Source organism: Anoplopoma fimbria, chromosome 6, assembly GCF_027596085.1.
Source record: "Anoplopoma fimbria isolate UVic2021 breed Golden Eagle Sablefish chromosome 6, Afim_UVic_2022, whole genome shotgun sequence".
NCBI lineage: Eukaryota > Metazoa > Chordata > Actinopteri > Perciformes > Anoplopomatidae > Anoplopoma > Anoplopoma fimbria.
Genome location: NC_072454.1, coordinates 1,128,396 through 1,154,016, shown reverse-complemented (window position 1 = coordinate 1,154,016; position 25,621 = coordinate 1,128,396). Strand labels below are relative to the sequence as shown.

Below are 25,621 nucleotides of genomic sequence, written 5' to 3'. Positions count from 1 at the left end.
TCACAACACACATCCACCACCATTTTGTGAAATGAGAGCACACTAAGCAAGAGCCAATGCAAATGATTCAGTTGGTCCAGAATATCTTCATGAACTGAACATTTTGTTCTCAGTCTTTAGTTAAAAAAGTCAGCTGATTCACTCCGAGAAGAAGAAGAAGAACCCCGGCCAATTTTCCAAGATATTGTTACACTTGCCAAACACATTGGTTATTAAAAGAGAGTCTGAGAAAACATGTTCCTGAATATCATACTAGTAATACTACTACTGAGTAGCTTTTCACGGCAATACAGCAACAGGGCTGTTTCTTTATTTGCACGTTTTCTACGTTGATCATCAACAGGATGCTGACTCTTTGGAAAAATGGAGGCATTTTAAAGAAAACCTCAGAGCTAGCGTTAGCATATTTAGCTAGCAGCCGGCAAACGTTGATTCGGCTGCAGACAAGAAGCTGCTTTTGTACAATCTGTGTCTGAACAGTAGCATGAACAGTGTGTCTTTTCAAAAGTTGACTTAGTTTTTAGGTTTTCCTGGTTAGCTTTAGGCAATGAAACGCGATAAGGTTTAGGAGAAGATTGCAGTTTGCGTAAAAAAAAAAAGAAGCAAATTGCTACTTGAAATAACAACGTAAATTACGTAACAAAGTCGATTTTTAACCCATGAGACCACTGTTCGTTACCCGTGGAAAACGATAAGTCAGCGTTGATGTATTAGTCACATAACTTGCAAACTTTAGAAATGTTACTTTCTTAGTTATTTTTACCAAAACGATGATCTTTTCCTAAACCTAACTAAGTTGTTTCCTGTGAAGACAGAAGTTTATTTTGAAAGGACTATATGCATGTAATGAGGAAAACGCACAAGAAAATTTGGAATAACTTTTCGTAAGATATCACACAAACAGTAGTATAAGGATACAATGAATAAGCCAATGTTGACTTGTTTTCAAACGGGACACGAACATCGGTCTCCTGGTTGACCCACCCTGACCTCCTGGCTAAGCATCCGCTGCTCTAACTGTCTAATAATGAGGTAATTGGGTTTATCCATCTGTTCTTTCTTCTGACATCACAATCCTTACTGCTGGACTCTGCAGAAGTCAGACTTCCTCTTTTCTAGTTGTACCTCCACCCAAACTTTTCCCGTTCAAGAAATTTCCCCGCTGCGGGACTAATAAAGGATTATCTTATCTTAAACAGATTTTTTGTTTGGTTCGGTGCAATATCTCTCTATTATACAGTAACATGTCTTCTTGTCTCCCTCCTCTCTCTTCCAGCGGATGGCAGGTGGACGGGTTGTGATCCACCCCAACCCGCTGCCGCACATCCACCAGGAGCCCGCCATGCTGCTCTGCGTGGGCCTCCTGCTCCTCCTGATTGGACGGATTATCTACTTGCAGGGCAGTACGAACAGCCAGGACCACTCTCAGGTTTAGCCTTTGGAAAACCTAGCAGACGTAGCATTTTTAACATTTGTATCTGTGTCGGGTCCTTTTTGTTCTTGGGGACCTCATTTTTTACCTTCATTAAGGAGACTTTTTACCCTCTTTTAATTTTGATGGAGATGATTTTTTAAAACACCTTAAAGGAACTCTAAAAATCTTTTTTTCCTTCAACAGTCTCTGAGCCTTTTGCAATGCTGCCAAAGAGCCGGGATTTTGCACTCCTTTCCAGCACAGAGGTGGTTGTGTCACCTCAATATGCCTCTGTGCAAAATTCTGCCTGAGGAAATTGATATGTGCCTTGTACAGTTTCCTGTTTACTTTTTTTGTTTTTGCTTCTTTTAAGGTGTTTTTTAATTGTGGAGATTATGAATTCCTCGGGTGATCAACTCTGCAGACCCAGGGTTGTTAAAGTATGTGGGTCCAATCTCTTCCTTCTGATGGTTTCAGGAAATCCTGTTACATCAGGATCCAGCATTCAGCAGACTCATGAACTGTGTGGGAACCAGCTGGATTTATCTAACATTTGTATCTAAACCACTGCTGCCATTTAACGCTTTGTTACTTTGATTACATGTCTGCTTATGTCTACATTGTTAGTTCAAAAGAGCCGACTGGGCACCAGCGTTTCCAGCCGCCAACATTCATACCCCATTTGGAGAGCGAGAGGTGAGGTGGCTAATAGAATATTTCCCTTGGTCCTCAGCAATGAAACACCTTGCTTTGGGTGAGAAATCACAGCATTTGGATTGTAAAAGACAGGAATATTCTGAAAGAAAGTCATCATCATGAAAACAGAACAAGTATTTGGGACTGTGAAACAATTCCATGGTAGGGGAATAAATATGCAAGTTTCTTAAGAAAAATGTATCCTGTTAAAATGCAGACTAATACTGCATTTGTCTGCAAAAATGATTAAAGTGTCCATTTAGTTTTTGTGTCATATTTCAATACCCTGGGTAACGTTTTAGCTTCAATATCTCCTGTTGCCGGTTATCTAATATATAATGAGGTAATCTGTTATCAGGATAATTATCCTTTCAAAGGTACTTTAAGTAGATGCACAAATCCTGCAGCTTTTTAAAAGAAGTGAGAACACGTTTCTCTCTTAACATCTTTGTTATAGAAATATCTAATCTTGGAATTATACATTTTTAGTTTTATCCGTGTATTTCATGACTATTTTACGATTGACTGAACATGCCCAGACAGATATAAACTCTGTATTGTTCAGTCATACACAAAAATCTCTAGTAGATGATACTGAACCAACCTTCCAGTAACTGATACCAGCCTTCCTCTGTAACCACCAGAGCCAGGTTCAATGGTGAAGAAGTGACTTCCTCTCTACTCTAAAAACTAACATCCGATTTCAGAATCACTTTTTTTTATCACCAAATGCAGTCATTATCAAAAGCATTATGGGAAGTCATTTCCCTCTTTGCTCTGATTCTTTCCAGCATTAAAACAAAGATTTTGCACAATAGTGAAAACAAGCCGGAGCAGAGTTTTTTACTCGTTTCAACAACAATACGATTTGAGTTCTCGTTATTAAGCTGCCCAGTCAGTGGAGTGAAACTCAAAAGAGCAAGATGATGAACAAAATCAATAGTGAAACCAATCATTTAAACCATTAAACAGTGTCATTTCCTGCCGTCTCGTTAACCAGTTTTCTACCTTTTGCATTTACAGACCGTATTCTGACGTTGTTATAATATTCAAACTTCCTGCATCAACCACAATAAGTGATGAAGCAGTATGTCTTCCACCGTTCCTTGAGTCAGCCTCTGGATTTAACATTAGCAGTCACACTGAATGTAGTTGGCAAGTTTTGGTTTGTTGATAAGGTCATGCTATCCGTTTATTAGCCCGGTGATTCAGACCCGAGCCTCCTCGTGCCTCATGCCAGGTCATTAAAACACTCTGAGAGAGAGAGAGAGTTTCTGGACGACAACCAAACACTGAATCATGCAGAGTCAAAGAGTCAAAGAGTCAAAGAGCGTTTTTTCAGTTAGCTAACAGTAAGATATCTCACAGTGGTGATACCGACTTCTGATGTCTTTAGGCTCATTTAAACTTTCTGTTATCATGTGAGGAACTAAAATGCATGTTACCACTTAACAGCTGATTAAAACTGAACCAGAACAAAGATAAACAGCCGAGTAGCTTGTGAAAGTGTGGGGGAAAAGAATGAAATGCTTGCTCTTTTGTACGCGAAAATATCTGGATTTGTTCTGATTTGTAGGATGCAGAATGCAGTCAATTTTATTTGTGAGAAAGAATTGTGCAAGACACGAAAAAATCCTGAAAAACACTTTAAAATACCATATGTTGATTGTGAGGAATGCAGCTGAACTGCTCTTTACTGGAGATGGGAAAGTTGTATACATTTGCCAAACCAACCAGTTAATCATCATTTTAAATGAAAAAGATTCAGTTTGAAACACCTCTGATAAAACATAAAGCCCACGTTTGTATGGAACGGGCTCGTAGTTGCCCCTTGTGTCTGCTGTAGGAAAAGGTGCTGTTCAAAACACATCAAACATTGTATTTTAGAAGTCCACAGATGCAGTGTGAATGTTGACCAAAGAGATTTGTGCTAAGCTAATGGTTTCTGGGTTGTTTTTCATGGTGCAAATGAAATGTCACCCAATTCTCTGCTATGTATTTCATTCTGATCGATCTCAGAATCACACATCTGCTTCAGCTTACTGGAATAAAAAATGGAAATATAATTATTACTTTTTCTTAATCTTGTAAAACAAATTACTTCCATCATTGTTACTCACTTCCTACAAGGTTATCCAAAAGCAAATCAGAGCAGCAACAGAAGTTTTGTTGTAACACAATCAATAACCAAATTCACCCGAGTGTGTGTTTGAGTCACGCTGGGATGTTTGCACAGTTGTGTCAACACGAATGCGTCACGGATAAAGCGTGATCCTAGCTTTCATCATCCTAAACTCTCATTTCAGCAACTCTTTCATCTGTTTAATCTCATGTTTTAATAGTGTTAAATCAGCAGCTCAGCCACAAAGTTTCATTTTCAAACAATCAGGCTGTCTATTCTATAACCAAAGCTTGTAGACGTCTGTTATTGCTCACATAATGTAAGTGTAAAGGTTCACTGGATACAGATGTAGAAATCCTTAAAAGAGATCGAGTCATGACAAAGGCCTTAAAATGACCTTGTTTTGAGATCAGAGAGGGGATAGTAGTTAGCTTATTGCGTACATAAGGATTCGATTTCTGAAGAGGTAAACCGGGCTCAGGCCCAGGGCCCCTGGACCAGAACCACTTCATCAAGTTAACATTCCTACTTGGAAAGTCGATCAAACAACTACAAAAAGATGCAAAACCTCAATAAAGAGACACAAAACATCCAGAAAGAGTAACAAAAGCAGCAACAAATAGATGCAAAAAGACTGCAGAGAGACTCACATCTGTGCACAGATTGTAAAGCCCTCTGAGGCAAATTTGTAATTTGTGATTCTGGGCTATACAAAATAAACTGAATTGAATTGAATTGAAACTGAAAAAGACAAAGGAGTACATAAGGGAAAAAAGAGACAAATCAACTAAAATAGAAACATAACAACCACTACAAAGGGTCAAAAAATGTACACAAAGAGACTCAAAACAACCACAAAAAGACCCAAAATGGCAAAATATTAACTACAAATCTACTACAAAGAAGCATAAAGGACCCAAAGAGACAAAAAAAAAGACCTAAAAGAGACATGCATATATTTGTATTTCTTAATTTACAATAATGTAAATTATTTTTATTTTACCTTTAAGTCAATTGAGAATACATTTCCGTATCTGGATAGATGGGGTTGTTTCTTCTTTGTAGGAATGGAGGTTGAGGTTTTAAAAGTCTGCATCCAGGGGCCCGTTGTCTCATAATCTGTCCATGGCTGTCTGCTTATAGAGTTAAAAATAGAAGCAATTCTCATAATGTAATATTTAAAGTTCTTTGTTTGATATTCATTCATTCAATCATTCATTCAATTTTTTCATTGCGTATTAAATAAGACTTCTCTCTGTTTCTAACTAAGTTTCCTCTTAATCCTTTCATCCTGGAAATGCACAAGTCTCAGGCTCGTCTTCCTGTGCACCCAATTTAGCCGCTTTGCTTTTTCCTCTGCTGTGACTGCATATTGATTTTCTGATATTGTGCCATGTGAAACCTTAGACCTCATTCTGAAGTACTGTATTACAGCTGGAGCGTGAGAGGAAAGCATATCAGGGAGGAAACTGAAAGATGAATTTCCGTCTTCTGAAACTGATATGGAAACCTGTTGATGTGTTGATTCACCGCCTATCATTTGAAGGTGTTACAGTAGAGAAACGGTTGTGTGACATTCTGATTCTGTTTGAGTTCTTAGGGTAAATACAACAGTACAATCATTAGGATCTGTTAACAGGAAAATACATTTATTCGCAATTCTTTTCATTGTAATTTTTTAAAAAGATAAAATATATTAAATGCAGGGAACCCTGAGACAATTGTGTGTTGCTTTGCTTTAAATGTTGTACAGAAATGCATCTGTTGGAGCCAGTTTGTGCAGAATGGAAACAAACTAATCTGAATGACTCCAAATGACCCAGTACAACTGTAGCAACACGTTGTCTTTTTTGTTTGTACTGTTTTTGTACACTGAAAATATTGTAATTATGCTGTTTTAATTGCTTTTAAAAATTGTAAATAAAAAAATGCATTTGTGATTTATACATTTTTTAACAAAAACATCTTTGTATTCAGCAGTGGGAAGGTAGTGCATTCTCTCATGTACTGTACTTACTGTATGTACAATTTGAATATACTGATGCTTTAGTTAAGTAGTCCAGTTTCGTGATACTTTACTTTTCAGAGTGAAATATTGTTCTTCACTCTTTATCTGGCAGATTAATAAAACCACCAAACATTGTTTAAAATAGTTCAAATTAAAACGACTTAATACCTCAATAGCTCACTTATCAATAAAAAAAATAAAATAAAAGCAATATTCTAGTTTGTTTCAACCTAGAAATGTGAGTTAACTAAACTTAGGTTGATTAATAAGTTAAAATGTGTCTAATACAGTTGAAAATGCCAATTGAATCAACTTAAATTCACAGTTTAAGGAGTCAGTTCTTTTTAGGATCTGCCAATATGCTGATGATGCTCTTTTAAAAACGTAGCTTAATTAGACGACTGAACTCAAGTCAGAACTCAATTTTAATGGCAGCCCATATTTATTTGAGCCAGAGTACTGAGTATTGACAGAGAAGGACTAGGACACAATAACAGACAGATCAGATCAATGAAAGGTTAGAAAAATGTTTTATTTCTCTTTCCATAATGCTAGCAGACACTTACAGAATAATAATCTGAGTCTGTCAGTGGCAACAACAAGCACTTTTAGGCACAAATGTCCTTTCACTTCTGCCAGCATTGTCACCTTCAATACTGGATAAATAGATGCGAAATTCAGATAATTTCTATTGCCTCACTTAGCTAAAAGCTAACAGTGAAAACACAGGAAACAATTCAATTCAATTCAGTTTATTTTGTATAGCCCAAAATCACAAATTACAAATTAGCCTCAGAGGGCTTTACAATCTGTACACACTTGTAAATAAAGTCAGGGTGTAATAAAAAACATCAGTTAACAAAATAAAGGTCATAAGATTATCACATCTACATTAAATTAAACAGAGGACTTCCTGGTTAAATGCGGATGACGTAGGAGGTGTTGAAACAGGGCTGATCAAGATAATGGGTTCTTTATCTGAGGGGGGAACCTGTAGTCGTTACTCCTCTATATATATATTTACATTCATAAATAAACAGCATACAATTGTTTGATGAAACATTAATGCTCTGAATGTCATCTAATATCAAAAGAAAAAAAGTACTGGTGAAAAATATATTTACAAATACATTTAAAGGAAAAAATTACAAAGAACACAAAATCTATGTTTTGCATGGAAGAAAAACATTTTTTTATTTTTATTAAATCTATGTATGGCCCAGCAGCACACTCACAGTTCAGGTCAGGTCATTGTTCTTTGTTGGCTTAAAAGTTAATTTGGTGAAATGAGGACAGATTTTTTTTTGTCTGTTTTTCCTCTCCCTGTCTATGCATCTTTATGTGTGTATGTGCATGTGTGTGTGTGTGTGTGTGTGTGTGTGTGTGTGTGTGTGTGTGTGTGTGTGTGTGTGTGTGTGTGTGTGTGTGTGTGTGTGTGTGTGTGTGTGTTAGTGTGTGTGTGTGTGTGTGTGTGTGCTCATCTGCTGGACACGGAAAGTACGGTGCCTTCCACAGCTTGGCACAAACACATGCTCAGATAATTATATGTCTTCCACACAAAGACACACACACACACAACTCATTAACACACATACACATCAACACGCATATAAATGGCTCCTGTGCGCGCACGCACACACACACACACACACACACAAACACACGTGTGCATGAGTCAGAGCAGCGGGCCAGCAGGGTGGATTCCTCAATCTGCAGAGAAAGAGAGAAGTAAAAGCTTAACCCTTTGTGGTTTCAAGGTGAGAGGACAGAGACTCTCAGTCAGCAGGTTTGTCTTTGTTTGAGTCCAACTGAAATTAAATTGCATGATTAATTTCTGCTAAAGCATAAATATCTGATTTATAAATTCATTGTGTTGTGCACTCTTTAGAGAAAAAACAGAACTCAAAATAGAGACATTTCTTTGTATCATGTCATGTCAAATCCCAACATTTAGCATTAATAACATTACAAAAACATGTTAAAAATGGTTTATTACACACTATAATGTTGCTGTAAGCAGATTTAAGAACATTTATTTTAAGGGTTCATAATTGTACAGTATTTGTCATCAATTGTAAATTCTCCCATGAGGACATATTTTATATTATTACAACTGTGTTTATTTACTATATTGTCATTCCACCACTTCTGATCATATACCAGCCTCCAATTATGGAGTTATATCTGCTTACAACTACATTATGGTGTGTTTATAAACCCTTTATTATATATTTATATACAGTTTATAAACACTTAATTCCTCAAATAATCTGTTAAAAGCAATGTGCCTCCAGTGATGGCCTTCCGACAAGCTTGTCTTTAATTTAACCAGTAGGGTGGAATCATTGCCAGATGTAGGAAGATAGATTTGTGTGTCATCAGCATAGCAGTGATACATTATCTAATTGAAACCAGACCCAAGGGCAGAAGGAACACAAAAACTAGAGTGGGCCGAGTGCTGATCCCTGTGGATCCCCATATTTGACCTCAGAGCAGGAAAACAATTAATGTTCTGTTACTTAGCTACAAACGTCACATCTTCCTCTCTGTGCAGTTCATCTCTGACATGACAATAATGGTGGACCTGGTCCCAGCAGAAGTCTTACCTGCGGTCTAAAACTTTATAGTGAAAACTAAAGCCACGATTTCATAGGAAGCACTTTTAATCATTCGAGCACTTTGTGGTTTTCACTGGTTTGGCTGCAACCAACACTTATCTGCTCCAAACTGCCACAGGAACCAGGTGTGCCCTTAGTTTCCTGACTGACCTCACTCTCTCTGTCACACCCACACATGTGAGAGTTTCTAGTGCAGCTGTATATGTTCAGTGTGTTGGGGTTGGGGCCAAGAGGACACATATTCAGGATGCTGAGGTCAGAGACCTCCAGTCTATTCTCTTCCTCTATTGATTGCATTGTGTGAACCACCACTGGCATAGAAAGTATTCAGATTCTTTACTTGAATATTAGTACTAATACAATTATTTAAAAGTACACTCTTACAAGTAAGAGTCCAGCATTTACAAGTGCAAGTACACTAGAATTACATATAACCACTGTGAATAACGGTTGAGGTGAAGCTAGAATTTTTGGTTAATTTCCTCCATCTATTATAATGCATCATATTTGATAAGATATGTTTTGCATGTAAAAACTCAATCTGCAATCTGAAAAGATTCCAAAAGATGAACCGTCATTCAATGTTTTGATAATGCAGAGCACTTTTCAACCCGTCTCTCCAACAGTTCACTGTTACTGGTCATATATATATATATATATATATATATATATATATATATATATATACACTACCGCCTGTTTTAACGCTATGTGACTTTTGCCAACAGAACTAATCTGTATGTGATACTTATTTCAAGCACACGCACGCATATTGACACATGCAAATGTACCGTCACTGTTCCCGTACATCAACAAACACCCAGTGATCGCTAGTATACAACATTGCAGCCAAAAGGCCGTCAAGTAACACCTGAAGGTCAGCTGATCTCAATAACAAACTCAGACAAACAGGCGCTCACTTATGATGATATACAGACCGACACAAAACACACAACAGATAATATCTTCTACTGGATATTCCACTCCACACGGCCGCAAATATCACAGACTTATCAGATCTCTCCTGTTTACTATCTGTTGACAATCATGAAAGGCTTATTGAAATGCAAAAAAAGATTATTTTTTTTTACGACTTACTGTACTATGACTTTTTACGACTTACTATACTATGACTTTTTTATTTTTTTTTTTTTTTTTCTTACTATACTATGACTATTTACAACATATTATTATTTTTACTTAACACTATACTACGACCTTTTCATTACTTTTTATCGACTTGCTATAACATGACTTTTTTCAACACATGATACTATAAATCATTATCTACATACTATGGTGTGACTTTAAATGATTATTTTTTATATGACTTTTTTCTGACTTTTTCTGACATACTATGATATGACTATTACATGAGTTTTCTTTACAACTTTTAGACAAACTATACTATGACTTTTATCAACATTCTATACTAGGAATTTGACATTACTTTTTCATTGTTTAGCATTTTTTTAAATGCTAAACAATGACTTTTTATGATTTTTTTCGACATACTATACTATGGTTTTTTTGGGCATATTATATTATGAGATTTTCAGGATTTTTTTTCGATACTTTGAGACTTTCTGACTTTTTTCCAACTCACTATACTATGACTTTTTATGAAGTTTTGAAACAATCTATACTGTGACTTTCTGAGACATACTATTCCGTGACTTTTTCATGACTTTTTCAACATACTATACGATGACATTTTTATGACTTATTTTCTACCTTTTGCCTCGGGAAGTTCAACTTGCTTCAGGAGCTGCTGATCCATTCTACGCTGCAATTATCCAGTTTGATCTCTGCACCTCTATCACAGTGTCATTCAGCCACCAAACGAGGAAGACAAACGTTTCAGGACAAAAACACTGTCTAAGTCAGGAAGCGGGCAGGAAACATCCCTGCAGACCCTTCACACCTCTGGACACAACATGTTCCCACTTCTTCCCTCTGGTAGGAACTACAGAACAATGTGCTCCAAAAGGAATGGACAATCACTGTGATGATCAGTTAAAGTCCATTAAATAAATTCACAATTTATCATTTATATATAAAGGTTCATTGTTACATTAATATATCATTCTCATAAAGGCCTGTAAATCTAAGTATTGCACTGTATGTTGTTGATCCATGTTGTATTGTTTATGTATTAATACTTTTTAAATATTTTTCACCATTATTCATATTTCTCATTTCTTCATTTCTGTATAGCTTAATGTATATTTGAAGTCAGGTTCAGCTTTTTGTCATTGTTTTAAACTGTATTTCTATTTCCCGTTATGTATGAAAGTAATAAGGGAATGAAAAGTTTACTCATACCTTGTCAATAAAAAATATTTTGATCCTGCTTTATAAACTCTACTGACATACTATACTATAACTTTTTTATGACATACTATACTATGATTTTTTTTTAACAGGACTTTTTATGACTTTTTTATGACATACTATACTATGATTTTTTTTCAACATACTATACTTCGACTTTATTATGAATTTCGACATACTATTCTACAACTTTTTTCGACATGCTATACTATGACTTTTTCAGGACTTTTTCAGGACTTTTTTATGACCTTTTATGACATACTATACTATGACTTTAAAAAAAAAAAATCGAAATACTGTTTTATGACGTATTTCAACATACTATACTATGAATTTCTTATGACTTGCTTTCGGCTTACTATACTATGACTTTTTTCTACATACTAAATTATGACGTTATTATGACTTTTTTTGACATGGCACCTTAGAGGGCACATTATCACATTTTTTCTACTGACAGGGGCCCCTGGATGGCACCTCATCACGTTTTCTCGACTGTAAGGTCTTTTTAGAGGGAAGTTTATTAAGTTTTCTCTACTGGAAGGAAGGCTAACCCAAGTGGCACTTCATCACATTTTCTTTAGTGGAACGAAGGGTTCCCTAGAGGTCAATCATGTTCTACCTACCATACAAGAGGGCATACAAGGGGGTCGAGTCCACCAGTGCTTTAGGGGAATAATGGGGTAGTGACACAGACATATTACACAACCTCCGACCCTAATCATGAGAATACACAGATACAACACAGTGCTTAGTCGCACTCATTTTATATATATAGCAGCAGAACGAAAAGCGAGAAAAAGAGATATTTAATTTTTCTATGTAATGTGAACATTTTATGAGAGAAGGTCTCCGTTTTAAGGAAGTTTCTCTGTCTTGGGCCCCGACACCGTCACCTACCCACAGAGTGAAAAGCAGAACGTGCCCCAATGCAGAAATATAGTTTGCGTTTATAAGGCAGCTAGTTATTTCCATTTGTTCTGCAATACATTGTTTTTAAATCTTTGCCATGTTGCCTTACACAGAAGCTTACATCATGTGAACTTGCTCCTTTCTTCTTCAAATGTTGTGTTCCCATATCCTCATTAAAAAGTAGAGTACTTCCTATGATATGTGATGCTGCTTTGATGAGAGCTGCAAGAAAGAAGACTTCAGAAGGCTGTGGCTTTCTGAGAGAATCTGTGTGTGTGTGTGTGTGTGTGTGTGTGTGTGTGTGTGTGTGTGTGTGTGTGTGTGTGTGTGTGTGTGTGTGTGTGTGTGTGTGTGTGTGTGTGTGTGTGTGCATACAGTACACCAGCCTGTTTTTGGTGAGCTGCACTGCAGTGTGGACACTGCATCGCTGTGTTGCAGCTCTTTGGCTCACTGTTACATCAGCCTCAGTGAAGCAGACATGCAGCTCTGCAGCAGCTCAGACCCACTTATAAAACACCGGAGTCGCTCCAGAGGCAAACCCAACAAATCCAAGCTGAAGAGAGGACAAGCCACAAGTGAACCAAAGAAAAGGAAATACAACAGCCCACAGCAAAGAACAGGCTGACACAAGCAATTCTAACTCAAACTAAGTGGATATGGACAGGAGACCATGCTGCTCCATGACACTAATAACAACGGTCCTTAGCAAATGTGGCCGGGACAAAACATCAGAGGGAACAAACCACACCACAAAACCCCAAAACACAGCCCAACAGATCCAATTTATAAAACAGTCAAATGAATACCTCCAACCAAACCTGGGCAGAATAAACATGTCAAACACACGTTTAACCAGCCACCAATTAGTCATTCAAATGAACCAGCCAGTCATCCAAACAACCTGCAGAATTACTCTACTGACTTAAAGGAATAGTTTGACATTTTGGAAATACTGTAAGCTCATTTTCTTTCTTGCCAAGAGTTTGATCACAAGATTAATAACACTTTAATGTCTTTACAGTAAATATGAAGCTGCAGCCAGCTGCCACTTTCCTCAGCTGAGCACAAAGACAGGAAACAGGGAGGGAAACGGTCTGGCTCTGTCCCAAGGTGTCAAAATCTGCCTTCCAACAACTCCAACGCTCACTAATCACATAGCTATATCTCGCTTGTTTATTAATATGTAAAGCTTTGCAAACTGGCTTCTGGCTGTGGCTTTATATTTACTGTGCAAATATGAGAGTCATATCTCATCTAACTCTTGAAAGAAAAAAAGCACACACGTCCACATAATCACTCCAAATATCAGAACCAAGGAACCTGAGTAAAAGTCCAATTCCCATTTAAAAAATATTAATTTTAATGATATTTTCAATGTTAACATGTAAACATGGGGCTCTCCTGAAAAGTGTAAAAATGTGTTTCAAAGGGTTACAAAACATTTCGTCCTTTCATTTGGGAACAAAACTCAGCATCACAGTTGCATCATAAACCGTCAAAAGCAGCACAGACATTCATGTATAGCTCGGTGTTTGGATATTTCTTGCCAAAATGCATGTTGGGAGTTGCGTTAACTTCCATGATGGCTTGTACCTTTGGCATTTTATCAACGGAGCAGATATTTTGTATCGGAGTTGTTAATCTTTTGCTCTGATGATTTAACTCTGAGTCACATAACTTTGTCTGAGGGAAAAAAACATCCACTCCTCCCACTTCACAGCTCTATTGTTCTCTTACTGTCAACAAATTCCTCAAAAAGACTAAATTAATTGCTCTATCCCTGAAGTATTGTCCCTGTGTCCAAAAGCCATTACAAACTCATGAGTTAGCCTCACTTTTTTACACACACACATACACACACATACACACACACACACACACACACACACACACACACACACACACACACACACACACACACACACACACACACACACACACACACACTGTAGTTTATTTGAACTCAATCCCACAAACACCGTTGTGCTGCCAATATTACTCTTAATCCGCCACAGAAAATAGTCCCCAACAAATGCACTATTTACTACTTATTCCATCTTGTTAAGGCCTCATTGCATGGGTGAAATATAGTCTCAAAAAATATATATATAAAATGCAATTCTCCTTCAAATAGAATCTGTGGCACATTGTGGGGTTTTGCGCATCATTTTATTTATTTTTTACGACTATTACTTTAATTTACACAAACCCTTCAGTGTGCCTTGGATTATTTTTGAAGGGGACTTGCATTTATATATATATATATATATATATATATAAATTATAGACCATATTTCATCTGTGCAATGAGCCCTTAACACGATGGTATAAGCATCCAAAGATCCCTGTTTGTGATCCCCTTTAAGACCCAGCAGCTCTTTTGCTCTATCGTCTGCACTCTTTACTACTTTTTGTACTTTTTGTGTTGTGTTGACTAAACTTACAGGAAGAATAAAGAATGAAACTATAATCAGTAACAGTTTTTAAAGATTTATGTCCATGAATTTATTTGATGTGTGTTTAATGAAGTTTGGTGAATAATAATGAGTTACTCATTCAAACTGTGAATTAGGAAAAACTATTTCCACATTGTGTTATCATTGTGTTTGAAATCTTGCAACTTACTGTAAAAGGCAACAAGCTGAACCGAGTTATGATAAATTGTGTGACTTCCTGCACCGGCTCTCATGCTCAACTTTATACTTCCTGTTTACAGCTCCAAACTTCCCACAAACCCTTGCTCCTGTAATAGGAAATGCGACTCATCGACCCAAAAGCCTGCAGCCAGCTGACAGCTATCATAAAACGTATATGATTACTGCCGTGGCATGTTATGCTCTACGGTGAAGCCTGTGAGATGGTTTCACAGGTCCTCACTTCAGACCAACAATGAGTGAACTAGTATGATTTGTATGTGAGTTATTTTGCTTTAAACTGCTGCAGAAAAAGTTTTGGCATTGAATGTTTTATAGATTAATGTCGACTATTCTGAACCAAAACTATGTTTCATTAATATGTTTCCTGTCAACCTAGTATTGTAAAGCAATGCACAATGTTGGCTTTCTGTTTTATTTGGAAATAGTCTAATGTCCAATCATTTTTTAGGCCATTGCAAACACTTTAAGCCTTAATATAATTTAACTCAGTGAGTTAAATATAATTCAGCCACTGTACAGTTGTGAATATGAAGGGAGATATTAGTTTTCAGACTTTATATGTAGGTATAAACTTTTAAAACCACAGACGGCTGCTACAGTTGTTTCAAATCAGAAGACGCCCCCCCTGACTCATAAGTGTGAAACTACAGAAGCTCTTTCTGCTCAGGTCTTAATACTTATTATAATTATATACATGTGTGTTTTGTTCCCTTTAATTACCCCATGCATTGTTCGTTGTGCAGGCTGAACTTTGATATCATTCTTGTATTTAGCATTTTGGAAGTTTTATCAGCTCTTTTCTGTTTATTCTTATTCTTAATTCTTATCTTTAATTTTCTTACTAAAAATCCTGATTCCCCTTAATCTCAGTAAATGTGTCATTAAAGTCTTTAAAGAGCAAAAGTTTGGGAAGTTTACATCTGAAAACTACAGAACTGTTGCTTATGAATGCTCTGAGTTTGTAATTTCTCAACAAAGATTAAGAAACACTATAAGGGGTTTATTTTTGAATTTGTGACGCCCTTCAACCATTTCGAAATGACTGAAAATCTAAAAGGACACTTGTGACTTTGCTTTGCTCGGCTGCCTCTGTGCCCTCAGGGTTAATGACAGGTTTGTCTCTTTCAACATATAATCGCTGGCCGTCAGTAGAGAAAAGACGTCAGTCCATGACTCAGACTGAGATTCATCGTTATTCTGTCTCGTGATATTGACTCAAACAAAAGAAGCTGTTGTTCCCCTTTCAGTTTGTTTTTCATGAGGTATTAAGGATTAGGAGGAAAGTGTGTGTTGTTTCAGGGATGGATACAGTTTGATTAATCATTTGGAAAGAAGTTTTATCAGATCTGTGGCTTTCTGACTGCAGCAGCTCTTCATATTCAAACAGGCCATGTTTTTATCAACATAAAGTAATGACTAGTTTGTGTATTTTCGTGGTTTAACCAACTTCAAGGGCTTTTATATTCTACAAGTAAAACCCACACATAGTGGGCATTTCAGGGCTGGAGTCCAGTAATAACAGACTCAATAGATGTTAAATATTTTAGGCCAACAGCAATAAATATATATAAAGAATGTATTGTTTCCCTACCATAAATTGTATTCAGTGTGGAGAGGGATTTGAAGCAGCATTCATTAAGTCACGTTGTTAAATAGAATGTGCAGGGACGTTTCAGAGCAGCGGTGGAGTGCAGCTGTTTCCATTCTGTGGTAAATGAAGCCAAACTAAAAATTGGGGATAGTTTAAAAGATCTTAAAAAATGAATTTCCTCCCGTATGAAATATGTTAAACATTGCGTAAAAAGCCCTGCAAAGTGTGTTTTCGGTGATAAGCAAATATATAAAACATAAAAAAAGTTGCATTAGTCTGCTGTAGTGATAAAGTCCTGGCTAAGGCCCTGATAATGGTGCATTCAGTGCTGTTCTAGAAAAGTGTTGTTGTCATAACCGTAGCTTTTGATTTTTTCATGTGAGATTGAAAACACGGGTGTAACTATGTGTTTAATGTTGTAATGAAAGCTTTGGCAACACAATCTGTAATAGCTTCTGGTAAATTAACCTCCACTAACTCACCACATGTTGGTAAACTGATGCTGTGAATTATGACACACAGAAAGGAGGTCACATGATGTCTAACCAGAGAGACGCTGAAAAATGTTGCAGATGTTCAACATTGAACGCACCCCTGATGAATGGAGCTTCTCCAGTTTAAATGCTGATCTGTTAGGACATAATTCAGAGATTATTAATATACAAGATCAAGTCCAGTTAAACTACATTTTCTAAATCGGATTTTAAAATAAAAATAACTTAAATTTTATCATATAAAACAACTTTTTGTACAATATCTCTCAGGAAAGTCGTCTGACAAAGCAGCGTTATTGGATGAATAAATCTGAAAAACAAAGTTAATGAGTCCGCATGTGAAGCTCTGGTTGAACTGTAACCAGACTCCTCTCATCCAGGTGATCACGCCACTCTGCAGTATTTCATCAGCCTTTTGACTCACGGTAGAATCTGTAGACAAACAGATCTAATCTCCCTGAAAGACTTTTTTAAACTCCACGTGAGTTAACAAAAAAAAATCATGTGTTGTTGCAGAAACTACCACAGGTTTCAGAATCAAAAGGTTTCACATCTTCAAAAACAAAAGGAATCAAAGCCGCTGCATCTCCTCGGGCGACTGCCTCACGCTCCAGAAAATGGATTGTTGGTGCTGTGAGATGCACCTGACGACGGTGAAAAGCAAAGACTTGTGTTGACTTTATTAGAGACGTGCGGCGCTGCTTTGACGGTCGGTGTTGCAAAGCGTTGCGTCTCGTTGTTCTGTTTTCTTGTTTTTCAATCTCATCCGAGGGCTTTTTGTTGCATTGTGTTTGCTCCATATTGTTCAGTGATAAAAAGCATTAAACTGAGAGGTAAACTCATTCAGGGAGCAATAATTACAGAAAATATGACTGCAGATGCACTCAAACACTCCTCAGATTTCAAACAAAGAGCCTTGGACACAAACTGTGAGTGTGGAGTTCTGATGAAATGCCCAACTGTGGTGCATTATGGGAAATTAAGGATTCAGTGTTTGTTTTGTAAAAAATCTGAATTATTAGAAAAGCTCTGCTGCTTAGATTGTGATGATCTTTTTTCTGAATCTGTCTCTTTGTGGAAGAGCAACAAAAAAGTCACAGATTTCTTTTTAAATAAAGCTTTACAATAATTGTGTATCTATTTGTATCAGCGACTCATTGATTATAGTAAAGACTCCACATGATATGAAACAGGAAACACACGCTGACTCAGATCAAACTGGCTAAAATGATCATGTCACATATTTTTCACACAATAAATGCCCAGAGACGGAGTCTGTCCGTTCTATCTTCGGCCTGTTCCTCTCTGCGTGCCCTCTGAGGTACCGCGATTTCCCAGAAATGGAAAACCGAATGAGGAAGTGGCATTTACGGCGCTGCTATGTCATACACAAGAACCCAGCTCATGACACACGGCTGAGGGGAACCCTGAGTAAATGTTTTCTGAGGAAACAGAGCTCTCACGATGTCTGAGGGATGAGTAGGTTCATCAGCACTCTGGTTCAGAAGTTGAGGAATGTGAAGTCACCATCCTTCTTTTCCACCTAACATTCATGATGGTACGATCCATGTGGCAGAGCGTCCAGGCTCCAGCTGCAAAGATGAACGTTCATATTAAAGCTATGGATGGTTAACTAGCAAGAGATTTAAAAAAATGATCCTTTAATAACTAATTATTATTAATTATAACTACTAACTTCTTGTGATTTATCCTAAGAAAGTCCAGCAGCAAGTGTCCCGTTCCTCTCGTTACAGGCATACAGTATTTTCAAAATAAACTTTCTTCTTCACAAAAAACAACTTAATTAGGTTTAATAAAAGATGGTGAAATACTTAGTTAGGTTTAGCCTAAACTTAACTAAGTGGTTTTGTTGCCTTTAAACTAACTGAGTTTCCTGTGAAGAGTTTTATTTTGAAAAGACTGTATTCATGTATTGAGCAGACACTGACGCATGTTCCAATGAATCACCACCTTATCGTGGTGGAGGGCTTTGTGTGCCCCAGTGATCCTGAGAGCCGTGTTGTCGGGGGCAATAGCTCCTGGTAGGGTCTCCCAAGGCAAAGTGGTCTCGGGGGAGGGGTCAGACTAAGAGCGACTCACAGACCCAAATGAATCAGACGATGCAAGGTTGTGGCACCTCGCCCGGAATAGGGAAACCGGGGCCCCCTCCTGGAGCCAGACCTGGGAGGGGAGCTCGCCGGCGAGCGTCTGGTGGGCCCAGCCCGAAAAAGCTACATCGTGCCGCCACCCTGTGGGCCCACCACCCGCAGGGATAGGCATTGGGGTCGGGTGCAGTGTGAGCCGGGCGGCAGGCTGGGGCGGAAACCTGGGCGTGCTGACCCCCGGCATCACAGACTAGCTCTAGGGACGTGGAATGTCACCTCTCTGGCGGGAAGGAACCGGAGCTGGTGCGGGAAGTGGAACGCTACCAGCTAGATATAGTTGGGCTCACCTCCACGCATAGCACCGGTTCTGGAACCAAACTCCTGGAGAGGGGCTGGACTTCTTCCTTTTTTTTCCGGAGTTGCCCAGGGTGAGAGGAGCCGGGCGGGTGTGGGGACGTCTGGAGGAGCCTCCTTAGGCCCCCGCGACCCGGCCCCAGATAAGCGGAAGGAAATGGATGGATGGATGGATGGATGGATGGATGGATGGATGAATGGATGGATGGATGGATGGATGGATGGATGGATGGATGGATGGATGAATGGATGGATGGATGGATGGATGGATGAATGGATGGATGGATGGATGAATGGATGGATGGATGGATGGATGGATGGATGGATGGATGGATGGATGGATGGATGGATGGATGGGATGGATGGATGGATGGATGGATGGATGGATGGATGGATGGATGGATGGATGGATGGATGGATGGATGGATGGATGAATGGATGACAGACGTTACTGGACTTTTGTAGGAAAACGCAGTAAAAATGAGGATTAACTTTTCTTATGATATCCTGTTTGAGGATACGTTGTAATGTGTGATAACTTTACAATATCTACATTTTATAATATCCTCCAATCACAGCTGTATTAACTTGCCTTTTAATGTTTCCTGCTACTGCTGATTCACTCCAAAAGTTTCTCACTGGTGAAACACGGCTCTGCTCTGTTGCCAAGCATCTGTTTGTTTGCAATGACAACAGTTCATCGACAATATGTCCACCGATGTAGAGATGCTCATATATGGCGTTTGGTTTGGCAGGAGATCACTTAACAAAAATCCCATGGCAGGAACATCAACTCCCCAGAGAGGAAGCTGAGCCTCACACGTCGTCCTGCTGTCCAATGACAGCACAGCCTCTCACAGTGTCAACAGACTCCCAACACTGTCCATTGTGTTTTACTACTTTCTATTCACCCATTTCATTTAATTACCCCTGATAATAGTCAATTTCCCAAAGCTGCCATGCTCAGATATTGCAGAAGGAGCATTGAACTTACTTATTTACTTATTTATAATACTGGTTTTGATCTTGTTTTTTTACTATGTCTCTAGTTTGCTGTGTCCTCTCTGCTGCTGTAATCCTGCAAATGTCCCTGCTGTGGGACTAATAAAGGATTATTTTATCTTATCTTAACTTCATCTTTACATGTAATCTCGGGTTTCTTTCAGAATCCCTCAGCAGCATCGCTCTCGTCTGGTTGATTTACAAACGGATTCTTCAGAACAGAAAAGAAGAAGAAGTGGCACAGATAAAAATAGTTCGACCTCATGCAACATGTATTTAGAGTTGCCAAATATGGGAGGAATTTAATACAAATAGCTGTAGCAGGCAGACCGCTGCATCTGAATGAACCGTGTCTCAGATTATAAACAGCCCAATCAGATGATAGTTTACTTGATAACTGTGCCATGAGTCTCCTCTTAGTCAGGCCATAAGGCTCTCTGCAGGGTCGTGGAAAACATGTGTGACTCAGCAAAATGGCGGTAAACATGTGTGTCATTGAGATGTCAGGAGAGCCTCAGTGATTGTGTCTGTTTGTCTCCATCTGGTTCTCTCTTTCTGTGGATTTATTACATGATGGAAAACAATCTGTACTTCAGGATTTTTGTCTCTCTAGAAAGAATCATCTTTGTCTTTATGAATGAGCCTCTTACGAAAGAGTTTTCCTACAAAAGTCCAGCAACAAGTGCCAATTTCTGCTTTTTTAGATGAATCTGTTCAAAATAAACTTCCGCCTTAACAGGAAACAACGTCGTTAGTTTTAGGAAAAGATGGTGAAATACTTAGTTAGGTCTAGAAAAGATCTTTTAATACTTTGTGAATTTTTCTGCTCTTTATACTTCCTCGTTCGTGATCACATGGATAACATTCAGATTTATATTGTGGGATATCTACGAATTACAGCACATTCTTCTTTTTGGTAGGTTTCGCTGTGAGCTTTGTATGTGATCAGTGTAACAGTATGTGTGACTGATTGTTTGTCATGTAACGAGAGATGATTGTTCTTCAAGATGAGGAAGATTCAGACACATTTCCTCAGAAAATAAGAGCCAAGAACAGAGGAAAATAAAGCTCACGGTGACTTTAATGAAAGTAGAATCCCGGTTTAGATTCCTGGTTAAACAATCATTGTTTACCCCTCAGTGACCTCACATCGATACATGACTCCCAGCCCATCTCAGATCTTCAGGTACTTTCCTTATGAATCCGGTTATCACACCATACTGTAAACCCCGCCTGTCATCCCTCTGTAAACCAATCAGAGAGAGAGATTTGTCTCAGAGGCTGAAGTAAACCTGTGACCCGCTCTTGGAGTGCATTTTGGTTCATGGTGAAGTTCCTCCTCTTGTCTTTCAGAAGATCTGACTCAGAGCACGAAGGCAAACAATACGTGACTTAAATCAAAATGCAACCACAACTATAGTTGCTGTGAAAACTAAACTGGATATGAGTTCAGAAAGAGCAGGATTAAGATGTTTTCTGGTCACTCGCACTGCACATCAGCCACAAAAACAAGAGTCTGACTTCTGGAGACCGATAGAGGAGCTTGTCCTGGACGAGACTGTCCTGTCTAGAAAAACAACAGCAGCTCTTCTTGTTTTGTCCAACCAGGCGTTTAAAGTGCAAAAATATTAAATTCTGTAAAATTTAAGATGAAAGAAAACAACAGATTCTGGAATCATCTCATGCATTTCAGTCGGTTACAAAAACAGTTTCTGATTCATTTTTTGTCATCACCTTCACATACATACATTATTTTATATTAAACTACCAAACAGAATATAAAGTTTTATAAATCAGACGGGGTACAACATTGAAATACTTCTTACACATTAATGCATCAACTGTTAATATTAGTATTTTTTTAAGTTTTGTTATTAACCCCTTTATTCAGAATACTTCTTCCTCCTCTCCTGATGGGAGGGATGCTGGATTTCTGTTTGGATGATGAGAAACCATTTATGCTCAAACCTCAATTCCTACGTGTATTTTTTAAATGCTATGCCGTATTATAAAACATGTTTATATTCCTCTCAGTATTTATTGTGGGTCTATACTGTCATAAAACTTTGTATTCTACCAGCAAACATGAACTGCTTCCTCTGAAACCTGCAGCCTCTCGACTTAACTTCCTTGTATTTCACCTAAAAGACATTTTATGAATTGTTGAAGGAGCAGTAAGTCTTAAATCGAGCTTCTTGCAAAACAAATGTCAGAAGCTTCTGGATTTATTTGAGATTCTTGCACTTTTGGCATCTTTTGATCACGTCTCTTACTCTTACTCGGTGAGTCGTCCTGTGACTCGTTTTTCCTCAGGATTTTTCCTCTTTTGTCGAAATGTTCAGTTACACTTTCTGAGTAGCATAAGGAGTTCATAGAAGTTTCCAGAATTTGACACGTGTCGTCAGATAAAAGCCGTTAAGAAAGGGAGAATCTCACAGATTCAGGTAGCACAGGACAACGTGCTCATGCGTGTTTCATATTCCTGTTTTTGTGTCAGTGAGGATCAGAAGCAGCTTAAAGCTTCCCGGTACTTTCAGATGGGACAGGAATTTACCTCTATAAAAAAATGAACACAACACAAAGAACTGAACTTATTCAAGTCAACTTCCCAACTTAAAAAGGTTCCTCATGAGAAAGAAGCACCTCATAAACTATATTCTATATAAGAAGGTGACAGTTGACGATTTTTTTAGGGGTGGTGTGTGTATGCTATGTATATGTCTTCAAGTGTCTATATTTGTATATAACAATAATAATAATAACAACTTTATTTATATTACACCTTTAAAAAGGAGTTTACAAAGGTCTTTGACAGAAAAAGCAGCAAAAACCAAATCAATAAAACAACAGAAAACTCAACAGTGAGTCCAAACAAAGCAACACAAACTAAAGGATAAAACAGTACAATAGATCAACCATAAAACATAAATAAAATAAAACAAAACAAAACATAAATAAAAGAAATAAAATGAAAGAAATTCAGTTAAATGAAAATAATGATATCCATAATAAAATAAAGCAGTAAAGAGACAACATCACATAAAAGCCAGTCTGTAAAAACTGTATACTGTATATATGAGTGTGTCTGAAAGCCGTTCTGCTTTACAAATAGGACACACAATATACCACATAGTTTTATTTAATTGGAAATTAGCAACAGTTAATGATGCTTCAATGCACTACGTTGGATAAATGTTGTGCAATTCTCTCTATATATATCCTATATATCTAACCCTAACCCTTCTCTCTCTCTCTATATACATATATATACATATATATATATATGCATTAACCCTAACCCTACCAAATAAACATGAAATGAAATGAAACAATGCTCACAGATTCATATTCACTATTTGTCAAGTAGAATTCACGTTGCTGCGTTTAATAGTTTTCTCTCCTTCCACACATCAACCTAAATGTTCCGATATCATAAACTGTGGTGGAGCAACATCTTTGAGACACCTCAGACAACATCTGGTCGACCCTGCTGAGTTTTTTGTGGTCTCCATAAAGTGGAAGCATAAAAGTGAAACTGAGGAGTCAGACCCAAACTATATTCTAAAGTTAGTGATTCATTCAAACTCAAACTCAAAACTCGTGATTCATGTACAGTATTCACAGCTTGCGTGGGCTTTTGCACATTCTTCCGTCTACTCTCTATATACCACTTCTGTTGCATCCCTTTTAGCTTTTTAACGATTGAATGTGTTGTATTGATTGTAAAGCGCTTGTAGGCCAAATGAGTCCACTTTGTGTTACTTGATCAGGATTGTAGTACAAAACATAAGTTATTCATGAAGTCCTGTCAACCTTAAACGTCCTGCAGCTTTAACTTGTTATCAGGGCTAATAACAGTCATACTTACTATACAAATCCATAATTATATTCTCCCTTTTATTATTCTTATTGAGAGCCCTACCAAAGATCTGAATCAACCTGATGAGACTCTCGTGAGCGGCCTCTTTGGTCAAAGCTTAGTCTTTATTCAAAACCACAAATTGTTTAATGGAAACTTTAACTGAAAACATCTGCTGAAACAAAGATGTAAAAATAATCCCATCTGGTTTGAGTTTCGTGGGTAAAATAGAATAAATCAGCTTTTGTTTACCAGGTGCCTTCAGTGTCCAAAGGTTACACCCATTTATGCACATGTTTTTGGGACGGTGGTAACCAGGAGGTTGTGGGTTTACTTTAAATCATGGTCTAAAGTTCTGTTCACATGGAGGTGTTTACTACCTACGGATCTCTGTCATTTTTAATTGTCGCAGAGGTCGTCTTCTGGAAATTATAAAGCAAAGTTTATCAAAATTTGGAGGCAAATTCAGGAGAATCATCTCACTAAACAGGAATATTATATGAACATAAATATGCCTGTATAATATAATATATTTGTTATATTTCATACAAGCATGATCTAGTATGATACTCGTAATATAATGTAAGTAAAGGACTCATGAACATGAAGCGGTGCGGAGACGCGGACGGCTTCTGAAAACCAGATTTACAGAATTCAAGAATAAAAAGGCATGAACGTTCTCTCTGCTCGGTCAGGCATTTTACAACCTGATCTCATGGGATTAAAGCATATAAAGGTTTAACAAAACAACAGTAACGCCGTAAGGTTCACACATAAAAACTACTAGAAAAAAATATATCATATATAATAAGTACATAAACAACGTAAAAGAAGTTGAAGGCAACTTAACATAAGTACTTAAACTATGTTAAATGAATAAAAAAAACAATATTACATCATTACGAAGAGCCAACCTTGCTCGTAGTTCATAAATACCATTCATTCATGTTTTCATGTTGGGTTAAGAATAGCTGTTAGCTAGTGAAGAAGTTCTTCTTCTTCTGGAAGTTACCAAACTGCTTTAGGTGCATTAACATCTTCTGTAATGAACCTCATTTCACCCTGATAGCCCCAACAAACCAAGACGGAGTGAATCACATTTGTGTTCTTGAATGAGTGTTGAGGTTTTTTTAAACTCATCTGCTTTTTACCAGAATAAGTTACGCTTTACATGGAAAGTTTAAATTTGATCAAAGAGCTAGACAAGGACTCTTGGATTAACAGAAACGTATATTCCCAAAACATTCTGACATAAAAAAGGTAAAAATCATCCACATACATGTTGTTTATGAGCAACTATAACTCTTATTTATTTGGGTTATTTGTCATTAACTCTATTTCATTCCTGTCTGTCTATACACTCATTCACTGCTGAATGTGAGCTGATGTTAGCTAAAGTCTAAATGTAAGGTAATCACACCCCCTCCATCCTGGGCTGGTTCTCACTCCTCATTG

The 25,621-nt window shown here is 37.6% G+C and overlaps 1 long non-coding RNA gene across 2 annotated transcripts in view; it reads right to left on the bottom strand.

Moving 5' to 3' along the window:
* Window positions 1-6,835: 6,835 nt before the first annotated feature.
* Window positions 6,836-25,621, bottom strand: part of LOC129092652 (uncharacterized) — an 87,194-nt gene continuing 68,408 nt past the window's right edge. For both annotated transcript variants that reach the window (XR_008531264.1, XR_008531263.1), the window contains exon 5: window positions 6,836-7,950. This is a non-coding gene — a long non-coding RNA (uncharacterized LOC129092652). The remainder of the gene's footprint in view (window positions 7,951-25,621) is intronic.